This window comes from Gavialis gangeticus, unplaced genomic scaffold (assembly GCF_001723915.1).
Source record: "Gavialis gangeticus isolate Ggan-Ray unplaced genomic scaffold, GavGan_comp1, whole genome shotgun sequence".
Lineage (NCBI taxonomy): Eukaryota > Metazoa > Chordata > Crocodylia > Gavialidae > Gavialis > Gavialis gangeticus.
This window is the reverse complement of record NW_017729004.1, coordinates 68,825,557-68,836,819: the sequence shown is the minus strand read 5'-3', so window position 1 is coordinate 68,836,819 and position 11,263 is coordinate 68,825,557. Positions and strand designations below refer to the sequence as shown.

The 11,263-nt window shown below is 35.4% G+C and overlaps 1 protein-coding gene across 1 annotated transcript in view; it reads left to right on the top strand.

Moving 5' to 3' along the window:
- MEOX2 (mesenchyme homeobox 2) overlaps window positions 1-11,263 on the top strand; it is an 83,277-nt gene that overhangs the window by 1,448 nt on the left and 70,566 nt on the right. The window lies entirely within an intron of this gene.

Below are 11,263 nucleotides of genomic sequence, written 5' to 3'. Positions count from 1 at the left end.
GGCCGGAGCCGGGGCGGGGGCCGGGGGGCTGGCGCGGCTGTCGGCGGGAGAAGCGTTGAGGGGGCGAACAGTTCACTTGCCCTGTCTGGAGGGAGCCCCTTGTCCCCCTCCGCCGTCAAAAAGTGACATCGAAAAGTTTCTCCCAAAGTATCTTGGTATTCGTGAGCAGCTCAGGGAGATGGTGCTTGGTCTTGGGGCTTGGCGACACGTTTCCCCCCGTGCCCAAGTGCCATTCTTGTGAAAAGCTCCGCCACGGTAGCGGGGCTTCTCTGGGAAGGGATGGCATTTCTAGTAGATGGGGCGGAAAGAAGGTGTGTGAACACACGCACACCCACCCTCCCTCTCGTGAGATGCGTGCACGCACACACACGCACACTTTAGTGGAACAGATACTGTAGTGGGACAGATGCATTCACCCTCTCTAGTGGGACAGATGCGCTTCAATCTGGTGAGACATGCAGGAGGTAGTGGGATAGGGCAGTACACACACGTGTACACACACACGTGAGACATGCAGGAGGTAGTGGGATAGGGCAGTGTGTGCAGATACTCTCTCTCTGTGTCTAGTGAGACATGCAGGAGGTAGTGGGATAGGAAAGTGTTTCCCCCATTGGAAAGTCCAGAGCAGACAAACCAAGTTGTAGACTACCCAACAGAAAAACAGGGCTCTGTGTTTACAGGTTGGAGCTTCAATGCTGAACACTAGTAAATATTTGGAAAAAATCCTTTCACTTTCTCCTCTCTTGCAGCAGTTGGTTTTTCTTTATAAAATAGAGTGGTTTTTTCCCCTCTTTTTTTGCTCTTCACATCATCCAGAAAGCATTGTACCCCCACTGGCAATAAAACACTCGGTTAGTTAGTAGGCTTCTTATGCACTAGAGAATCTATTGCATATATAAAATAAAATATATTTTCAACTATAAAAAAGATGCTACTTATGGGTATTTATTTGGAATAACATCTATATCTTATTTTATGAAACAAATTGCATGTACTTGACCACGTGAAAGATGTGGTGATTATTTTCGCCAGTTTCTAATAGAAAATAATTTTAACCCATGTCGTGCATGAGAGGAGTCTGTGAACTCATCAGTCTATTTACAAAGGCAGAAAACAAGAGAAAAGTCATCGCTAATTTATAATGCTGGGGAAATGTTCATTACAGTTTTTCATTTTGTACTTTGCAATAAAAAAGCCCACACCAGTGCTGAAATCGCATCTATCTCTGAAGTCAAGGGTGTCTTTCCATTGGCTTTTGAACAGCATTGATTGAGACTTTAGTCGTGATGGCTTCAGTACAGTGGTGTAATCTAGGGTTTGCTTTCTAAGGCAGTATCTGAATATAAAGCTGCAGAGTTGAGGCGTAAAACTGTTTTAATCCAAATAAATATATTAATTTATTATTGCAAAGACTTGAGTCAAGGAGGCCTGCCTTAAGCTTTCTTCAAAAGAGTGTTGCCTTCATGCCACTACTTAATCCCTCCCACTTTTTCAACTTGAGCTTTTGTCCCAAATATTCAGTATTATGGTAACTTATGACACCAAAACCTGTTTTTAGGTCAATCAGTCTGTTTCTGCAATTACCAACAGCTATTGTTTATTTGACTACTTTCAGTGAGAAATATACAGGATGGATTATTTGTTCTGAATCAAAATTGTGTTCTTTTATTTTTCTTTTTGTCTTAATCACAACTTTTTAAAATAAAAGTATGCTCATTCTGAGAAGTTTAATCCCTCACTTTAGTGCATGTTTACATATTAAATTACAATTGTAAATAATAAAAGGAAGCTGTTAAGTTAGTGTCTGGTGGTCTTAAAAACAAGTAATTTAATATTAGTGTATATTTCAGGATAAATTTACTATGCTTGAATTTACAACACGAATTTAAAGGAAACATTAGATATATTTTTACTCTGGATATATTCCACATTTCAGAACCAAGTTAGCTTTGAGGTTGCCAATGTCTTGAAATATTTCGCTTTTATTATTGTGATTTTTTTTGACATCAGGAATGCTGACTCATAAAGCTGAGGTTTGAGACTTGTCGTCTTAAGAAATTAACATGATTAAAATTACTTGCACTATTACTATAAAAAGTAGCTGTATTTACTCAAGCTTATAACACTGTCATATAGATTTGCTAGTGGAGATGCACATTCTGCCTATTTTTCCCTATAACAATGGAAAAAAAACATTAGTGTGATTTTACTGGTCCATCAAAAAGTTCCTTTACTAACAGCATGCAGAACTTCGCAGTCCTTTCTCTCTAAATGTATTTTATTCACATACACTTCCTGCCCCCGTACTTTTTTTCTCAAATTCATACACTCAGGTACACAGAGAAATAGCAGGGAGGGAGGAAGTAATATTTGTTTTGGATATGTTGTCGTCATTTTGTTCAGCACTTAGGAAAAGAGATGAAATGTACCTTAGTCGTTCTCTATATAGGCTGATGTGGGGGACCTTGTTTTGTGCTGGGACCTGAACAGGTTGGGAAGCATTCTCTAAGCAATATAGTTAATTAAGCTTCTATAGAAACATGAAGAAGTTTCTAGCTGTTTTATAAAGGGCTTTTGAGTGACATTTTGAACCACACAAACCCTATTTTTCGTGCATGATTTGATGAACCACTTGTTCATCAAATTATGTAAGCAACAGCTGTCAATATGACCATGTTTTACAATAGCATTCTGCTCTCAATCTGCCCAGGCCTAACTGTGGGACAGTAAAATAAATGCGGAAGTGATGATGTGCATACCTCTGTATTTAACTGAAACTGACTTTCAGCGTTTAACAAAATCCTGTACAACCTTAGTGGATAGAATACACCAAAATTTTGGGTTAAGTTTCAGCTAAATTTAGCCATTTTAAACATTCCACTGCCCAGAATTATTTAAATACTACTAAGGGGTGCGTGAAGACCATGTTCAATGTATAGGTCTAAATATTCTTAAATTGTTAGCTTGTGGTAATCAGTTCTTGCATGTGAAGTAGTATGGATTTTTTTTAATGCCCTGTTCTCTTCTTAATGGCTTCTGAAGTAATTTCATTTTTCCATTATAAATAGCTTTCGATATTCAGGAGAGAGAGAACACGCAAAATGTAAAATTGTTGTAGCAATAGTCCAACTTTGCTTATTAGCATTTAAAGCTTGTAAAATGCGAGTAATTCTAAGAAGGGTGCCTATTTGTGGATGCATGCTAGAGATGCAGAATGTGTCATGTGGATTTCATGAAATGGGACTATAAACAGTTTAAAGTATTTTATGAAATCTGAATTGTGGTGAGAAGAACTCTAATGGCTCCAGTTAGATGGAGGAGAACTGCCTAAGGAATATCTTAAACATATGTTACACTCTAAACGTCTCAAACAGGATAGAGGAATATGTATTTATAGGAGATGAATGAAAACGCACCATGGTCTATTAAAGCACTATCAGATTAAAATGCTGAAGTATGAAAAGTAATTTTAAGTTCAACTGAGCCTCTCTGTACAGTGGAAACGGTTCTGTAGAGAGATTTATGGGCAAATATGAGCATGATGTCCATTCACACTTCAAAAATGTATGCATAACTTCCATTATACTAATGTAGTCCTATTTGTTTAGTCTGGGCCTAGAAAAATGCTTTCAGAAATGAACATTTGAATAATAATATTACCAGTTTTGTTAATAGACAGGCTTATCAATCAGTTATTAAAAGAGTAAAGCATTTTTTTAGCATGAAGAAAATTATTTTATCAGGTGCTCAATCTTAGGCCAATTAAACAATACAAAGACCTGTATCTTCAAAGAAACTGCTTTAAAAAATCCTAGATGTTGAAATGTTCATTTCAAATAATTTTGATGAATGACTGTAAATAGTATGAATTCATTGATCTCAAAGACTTCTGATTGCTTTCCAAAACATTTCAGTAAGAAAAATGAGCTATGTACTTGTAGTCAAAAAGAGCTATGTAACTGATTCATCAATATGTCTGTACTTTTTCAGCATAGCTGTAAATGAAAGCATGAAAAACACATACTACAACACACAAACTACTCTATGTACAGAGTTAATTTTAATTATGTCTGGTATCTAGTATCAAACATCACTTATCAGGAGAAGATAATGTCAAAATATGTGGATTATGCAACTAAGAGAGGCCTGTCAAAAATATTATGATCGCTCAGTTCTTTGATTTCAGTATGTTTTGAAGAGAAATACAAAGTGGGTGAGTGCTTATCAAAGATTGGTGCTGCTTGTACCATTGCTTTGTGGATTGTTTCATAGAACAAACCTTACAGTGATGTGTTCTTTTTGCCCACAGCACATGTAACTAGCAAAACTTTTAGAATCGTGTCTTTCTTGGATGATACTCATGTTTAATTTCTATTACACAGTCAAAAATTTTCTTATTCTAAACTAAATGGTAGGTTAATATATATTAGTGCATCTTTTGTATTAATTATGGATGGAAAAAGTTATATTACTAAATTATATATTATTCTCTTTTTATTACGGAGTAAGTGTCAAGATTCACTTTTAGCGACCAACATTTATGCCTTCCTCATTTTCCCATAAAAATAAACATCAAAGCCCTGATCTAGCAATGCATTTAAGTGTTTAAGCATTTGAGGTGTTTTGCTGACTTCACTGGGATTATTTGCTTACTTGACGTAGGTGCGTACTTAGAAGCATTTCTGGATAAGGTCCTAATTGTGCTGTTTTATTTTGATCTTTGGCACAGGAACTTAATTATGTAATTTTGTATTACTTAATATTTAGTCAGGATCAAGGAACACAGTCTTACAAGCAAAGTCATTGAGAGTTACACTTGAGTAAGAAACAAAGGATAGGCTCCCGTACCGAGAGAGAAACATACACACACATGCAGATGAAAGACTTGCAAAGGCTATATTTAAAGAATTGAGAATTTCATAAATAACAAATCATTTAACAAATCCATTTAATAAATCATAACACTCTATAACTAAGGATTTTAAACTTTTTATTGTTAAGAAGGTTGAAAAGGAATTCTTTTACTCCTTAACTTGAATTCTAGCAGTGGAATGGAAAGTATATTATTGATTATCGCCTAATTCTTTGGGTATTCCTAATCTGAAACTACCTAAACTATGTTTAATTTTGTCTCTTAATAACCTTCAAGGACACAATTCAAACTAACAGATTCTGATGTAGAATGCAGATTCTTGTAATGGTGAACATTTTGCTAAAGGTTTTTTTTTTTCTTTCACGTGGGTGCCCTTATTACGTATAGAACAGTAACCACTTTGTAAGTGTTTTTAAGTGGGCTCATTCGTCTAAATGAAACCTTGTTTTGTAAAAACTTTGCATTCACACACCTGATCCTTCCCCTCTCTAAAGTTAGTGGGAGTCAGATCAGGCCCTGTTTTGTGAAATTTAAGGAGAGGTGATTACATTCACCTTGCCAGTCTGCTTTAACAATCCTGCGTTGCTTGCAGAATTACTGCTACTCTCTGTTCTAGTCTACTGGAGAGTGTAAATGTTCAATACATGTATTTTTCCTTGTGGTAAAATGTATGCTAGCCAACCAGTTTCTATGTCACTGAAATGTGGCATATTAATAGTCTCTCTTGGTTTGCTTGAATGAGCGAAGCTAAAAGTCAATCCATTATGACATACAGGCACTTGATGGTTTTGGTTTTAGGCTTTCTACATTTTCCTACACAATCTAGCATCTTATTCTGCTGATCAGATTTGATTTAAAAGGAAACAAGGCATAAAATACTTTTAAGAAAAACCCCTTTCCTATTTTGTATACTACGTTCCCAATTATGCAAACGCTTAGGTATGTGGGTGTCATTCAGCATATAGGACTGTATATGTTGGAGTTAAAGACACCCTTGGTTCGATTCCTTGCTGTGTGACCTTGAGCAAACTCAGTTTTGCTTATCTGTAAAATAGCTATAATGTTCCTTATCTTCCACTTAGAGTTTTAGCAACGAAAAGCCTCTCTACAGGGCACCATTTCTTTAGGTTTTTATAGTATTGAAATGATGCTATAGCCGTGATGGTCCAGGAAATGTTCTAGAGGAAGGAATTTTTGTGGGAGAAATCTTTTATTGGACCAACTGCATAGTTGGAATAGATTTAGGTATCGCCCAAAAGCTTTTTTAATCTGTACCAAATGCAGGTGGTCCAATAAAAGATTTCAGCCACGAAAACTCTTACCTCTTTAGTTTTTAGTTTGTTTTTACGAAATTGTCTAGGATTTCAAAACATGAACACTCCTTTTCTGAAATTTTATTTTAAAGAAATGAATAAATACAAATATTCCAAGATCATGAGGACTGTTCAGATCTGTGAAGTTATTTTGTGCACATGTTGTTGACATGTTTATGTGATTTTTAAAATGCAAAGAATTTTCAATTCTAATTTGTCTATCTCTGTATTACTGTTGATGAAGGGCTGGTTGAAGGAAAATCAGTGGCAAAACTGACTGATTTTAGTGATGCCAAAATTTTACCCTATGTGTTAACCACTTGCACATTTTTCAGCAGAGTGACATAGTTAGCTGTGTTAGTTTGAAGTCAAGTAGAAGGCAGAGTAGATTTGTACCTTATAGGCTAACCAAAGTAGTCAAGCATACATATTTAGTACAAGCTTCCTGAGCTGATGACGTGAGTCTATAAGGTGCAGATCTACCTTACCTTCTACATTCTTCAGCTCTGGCAAAGAAAATTGTTTGTTTGTTTCTTTTATCATATCGCTTACCACGTTTTGGTTCTTGTCCAGATGACAGAAGCAAATGTTATTGTGAAGTGCTTATTAGAGGAAAAATGATGTATTTTTTTTTTTCTACTACTGGAATCAGTTTTCTTTTTTTTAGAGTTTATAAATGCTTATTTCAAAACTTGAATGTTTGGGACAAATTTAAATTGGCAGCATCCATTTTTAAAAAGCTCCAGCTTTGCATTCACAGTTATATATTCAGATTCACAAATGTAGAAAAATGAAAAAACAATTTGTAATGCATACTTGATAATTATCATTTTGTCTATCCTATTATGCCACTAAAATTTTGTCTGTTATAATGTGTATGAAGATTTGAACATGATTAAATTTCTCATGAGTTCAGTACATTTGACATATTTATACATTGATATAATGCATCTTGGATCCAGTTATTAGAGCTGGAGGGTGAATCTTGGCCCTCTTGAAGTCAATAGAAAGCCCATCATTCATTGATTTCTGAGTTTTGGAAGGATCTCAGCTTGGCCTCAAGCCTCATACCAGAAAATATCATAAGTATTTTATAGCTCTTGGGCAAACTTAACTGAGCATGTGCATTACAAAATACGCCTGTGGTTATATGTGGGTATAAATACCAGAGACCATTCTTCAAAATGAGCAGCTAAATGGTTTTCTTCTTAATAACACAATGTTCCAATCTTACATGTATTGAAGAAAGTGAGACTTATTCTTCAGTTAACAGAGAGAAGGTCCAACCTCAGCATTATAATCTAAATAATCTACAATAATCTAAATGCAAGCCTTAGTATTTATAAACTGTTCTTGATACAAAAGTTATTTTGTAGGTTGAATTTTTCTTACTTTTTATTTTCAGCATATGAATCAAAACAATTGGCCAAAAGAGAGGAAGGAAATAAGTCTGAAAGGAGTGTGTCACATCATTAATTAAATATGAAAGAAAATCCTTTCACTAACCGAGTAAATTTGAGTGGATTATGAAACCTGAATTAATGAAGCAAAGAATCTTTTTTTGAAAAACTGCTGCTTAGACTGAAGAAGAATTTATTAAATTTATGGCAAATAACACTGGAACAAATTACTGCTGCTAATTATGTTGCAGTCTAGATACAGTGTTTCCTTAAGCCCTCTCTTTTCTTTCCAGTTCCCCAATTTTCAGTTTTAGCAATTCAAGTTTTATAAAAAAGGTACAGGCATTGCTGATATGCATTCAAAAATCCTCTAGTATCATTACAACCAAGTTTGTTTTTACTGTTTAAGGACATGATTCTATACTCCCTGAAGTTTATGCTAAATCTTTGCCCACTGAAGTCAAAAGTAAAACTTGTATTTAATTCAGTGGAACAAGGATATCACACCGTGAGCATTTTCATTGTCTTGAAGATACCCAAATTTAAGCATGTGCATAGGTGCTTTGGTGAATCGGGACCTTTGTCATTTTCTTATATTTCTTAAGGGAAAAACCATGTTTCTTCCTTTGGCTACTGTAATATTAAATACTAAAATCTGTCAGACACATGTGAACTGTTAATGTAAGTTGAAGGAATATTAGGGTTTTCTCTCCTACCACCTCTCACTTCACAATTCAAGTGAAGTCCAGTAAGGAAGTTAGTGGATTAGAAAACTCCATAAGTTTCCCCAATCACATTCTCCCCAAATGGTTCTTTTGAAGAATGGGACACCAGTGGAGTAATTCTGCAAGGGAATATTGCACAAGGAACTACTCTAAGCCCTTAGAAGGGATTTGGTTCCTTGGAACAGAAAGACTGTTCTGCCATGTCATCCCCATACATATCTCCTAGACCTAGAGTTCTCTGCATAGGGTCTAGGGAAGGGAGGGATCTACTGTGGCAGCTGAGTTTACACATTGCACTTCCAAGAGATTCTGTCATAGTGGGGCTGCTTCTCACACAGGTCTAGGGGGAACAACTGAGCCAGATGGTTCATGTAAAAAAATCCAGGTGGAGAAATAAGGTCTATGGTTATGACCCATTCAGCAAAATGTTTAACCAGATATTTAGATGGGTCTAATATAACAAAACACTAACAGCAAGTTAAGTTGGTTTTTAATTCTTGTGTAGGCCTTGTGTTTATTTGGATGCTGCTTGGTCTCAGCAAATACTTTACCTATTCATATAGTGTGTGTTATAAGCCTAATGTTACAAACAATTAAATATACCCAGCTTGTTCTGATTATCATAAACAGTTGACTTGCTTTTTGGGGGGAAATAAGTAAATAAAATCTGATTTTTCTTAAGGTAAAATATAAAATGGTAACTTTTGAGATCTAAGTAAGACAAAATAAAAATACGCTGAGCTGGATTCTCAGCGGGTGTAAATTGTCATAGCTCCCTTGAAATATAGCTATGTTGACTAGCCGGTTGAAGATCTATGTGACTTTCTTAGAATGATGAACTATATTAAATGTTTTATACTTAAAAGAAAGAGCTCCTCAGTACCACCAGCAACAATTAAAAGGTTAATAAGAAAAAATAAGGTTTCTCTTTAAACTATTGAGATGAATTTATTTTTTTAAATATATTTTTAAAGTTTTACCAACTCTAAAAGGTGTTCAGTATATTCCTTTCTCTCTGAAAGTAGCAGCATCTAAATGAAGAGCATTGTCTGGTCTTGACCATTTTTAGTAATATGCTACTAGAGCAAAGTTAGTGGCATGATAATATTAACTATTTTTATTGATTTGTATTCTTGTTTCAGGAAAGTACTGCATTACTGTTAGTAATTTGAGTTAAGTCAGGAATTGAGGTCAGTTGATTTCTGAAGGTCTTCGGAATCTTTTTTCCGAACTTTACTAATGTTTTATATGTTTTTATTTATATAGTGTTCTTGAAGACTTTTTTTTTTTTTTGTTGGTTGTTTGTTGTCAACCTAAAAACTCTGCATATTCTGCTCATCTGCTCAAAGAAAGCAATCTTTTTTAAATACACAGCTCTGTTTTAGAGAGAACTCAAATGTTATGTACTGATCTGGAATAAAGAGAGAAGAATAGAGACTGAAGACTAAACAGAACCATGCGATAAATGTATGTCCGTAAATGCAAGACAAAGCAAAGTTGTTATTTTTTTTTAGATGTGAACTGGCATTATGTAAGTCAGGAAAAAAGAAGAATAAATTAGTTACCGCCTCTGTATTATACATATAAATGTGGAGCATTTTCTCTGGCACTGGGCACATCTACATGAGATGCTATGGCACTGTAGTGACAGTGGGCACTAACTGTGATGCTGCAGCTATTGTACAGTAGAAATGAGCTACTGCGTAGTAGGGTCAGAAACGACCTGTGCATCACCAGGACTGTGCAGTGCCAGTGAATACTAAGCACTCGTTTAGTACTTATTAAAGAAAGTGTTAAGTGACTGCACAGTACCAACTGCACAGTGGGGCATGTGTAGATGCGTCCAGTCAGCATTTTGTATGCTACCTGTAAACAGAGGTTTGGTACTAGCCACTATTTACAGTTTGTTTAAAAAAAAAAAAAAAAAGTCAATGTTCTGTGTGTATTAAATCATTCATTTTTATGGAATTCATTATTTTCAAACCTAGTGGATTGAACATCTTAAATTGTAATAAAAAAAATTGGCAGAACTGGAGAAAAGTTCCTAAAAATTCAGATTTGTTTTAAATTATAAAGGTCCAAGCTGCCAAACTTCCCTGTAGGTTTAGTTTAGTTTTTAATTTCATTCCCCACCCCCTTTTTCTTTTTTGCACTCTAATGTATTGCTGCAACTGAGGCAAACATCTTTATTACTTTAATACAATGGAATGTAGATAAAGCTAAGAGTATAAAATCCCATAAAGCCATTCTCATTTTATGGTGTTTAGACATAGCAAAGGTGTCAATTAAGAGAGTATTTTTCATGCTGATGGGTTTTGCTTTGCAACCATGTTACCAGTGCTCGGTGACAATCAAACAAACTCTTGTTTTGGTTGTCAGAGAGCATGTTTCAAGTATAGTAGGTAACCTACTTCAAACCTGTCAAATACAATTATCTCTTATGGGAAAGCCTAATCTATTAAGATTTTCAGAGACACTGAATATACTCAGTTCCTGCTGAAACCTCTGGGTTGCTCAGCACTTTGAAGACTTGGGCTCTTTATAATAAAATGGGCCTGATCTTGAAAACACCCAAGGAGGTGCTTAAATATACTATCGTGAATAATTGGATTGAAATTCCTAATACTACTTATAGTAATAAAGGTAAGCATAGCCAATGTCAATTGCTGTTCTGCTTGACTTTTAACTCTTCTGGCTGGCGTATGTCTAAGAAATATTGTTACACAGTCTGTGAGTGGATCCTGGAGGGCAAAAAATATGCTTTAAAGAGCTTCCCCCTCCTCTCCCCCCCCCCCAATCCATCTCTCAAATCTATTTTGTAATCTTCATTAAGAAATAATGTTTAGAGGCTGAATTTTTGTTAAAGTGGAAATATGTGGTTGTCTTAATGATATACACTGAAGTAGAAAGCCATGTTGATATAGTGGAGGTGTGGCAAGATTAGGGTGGGTA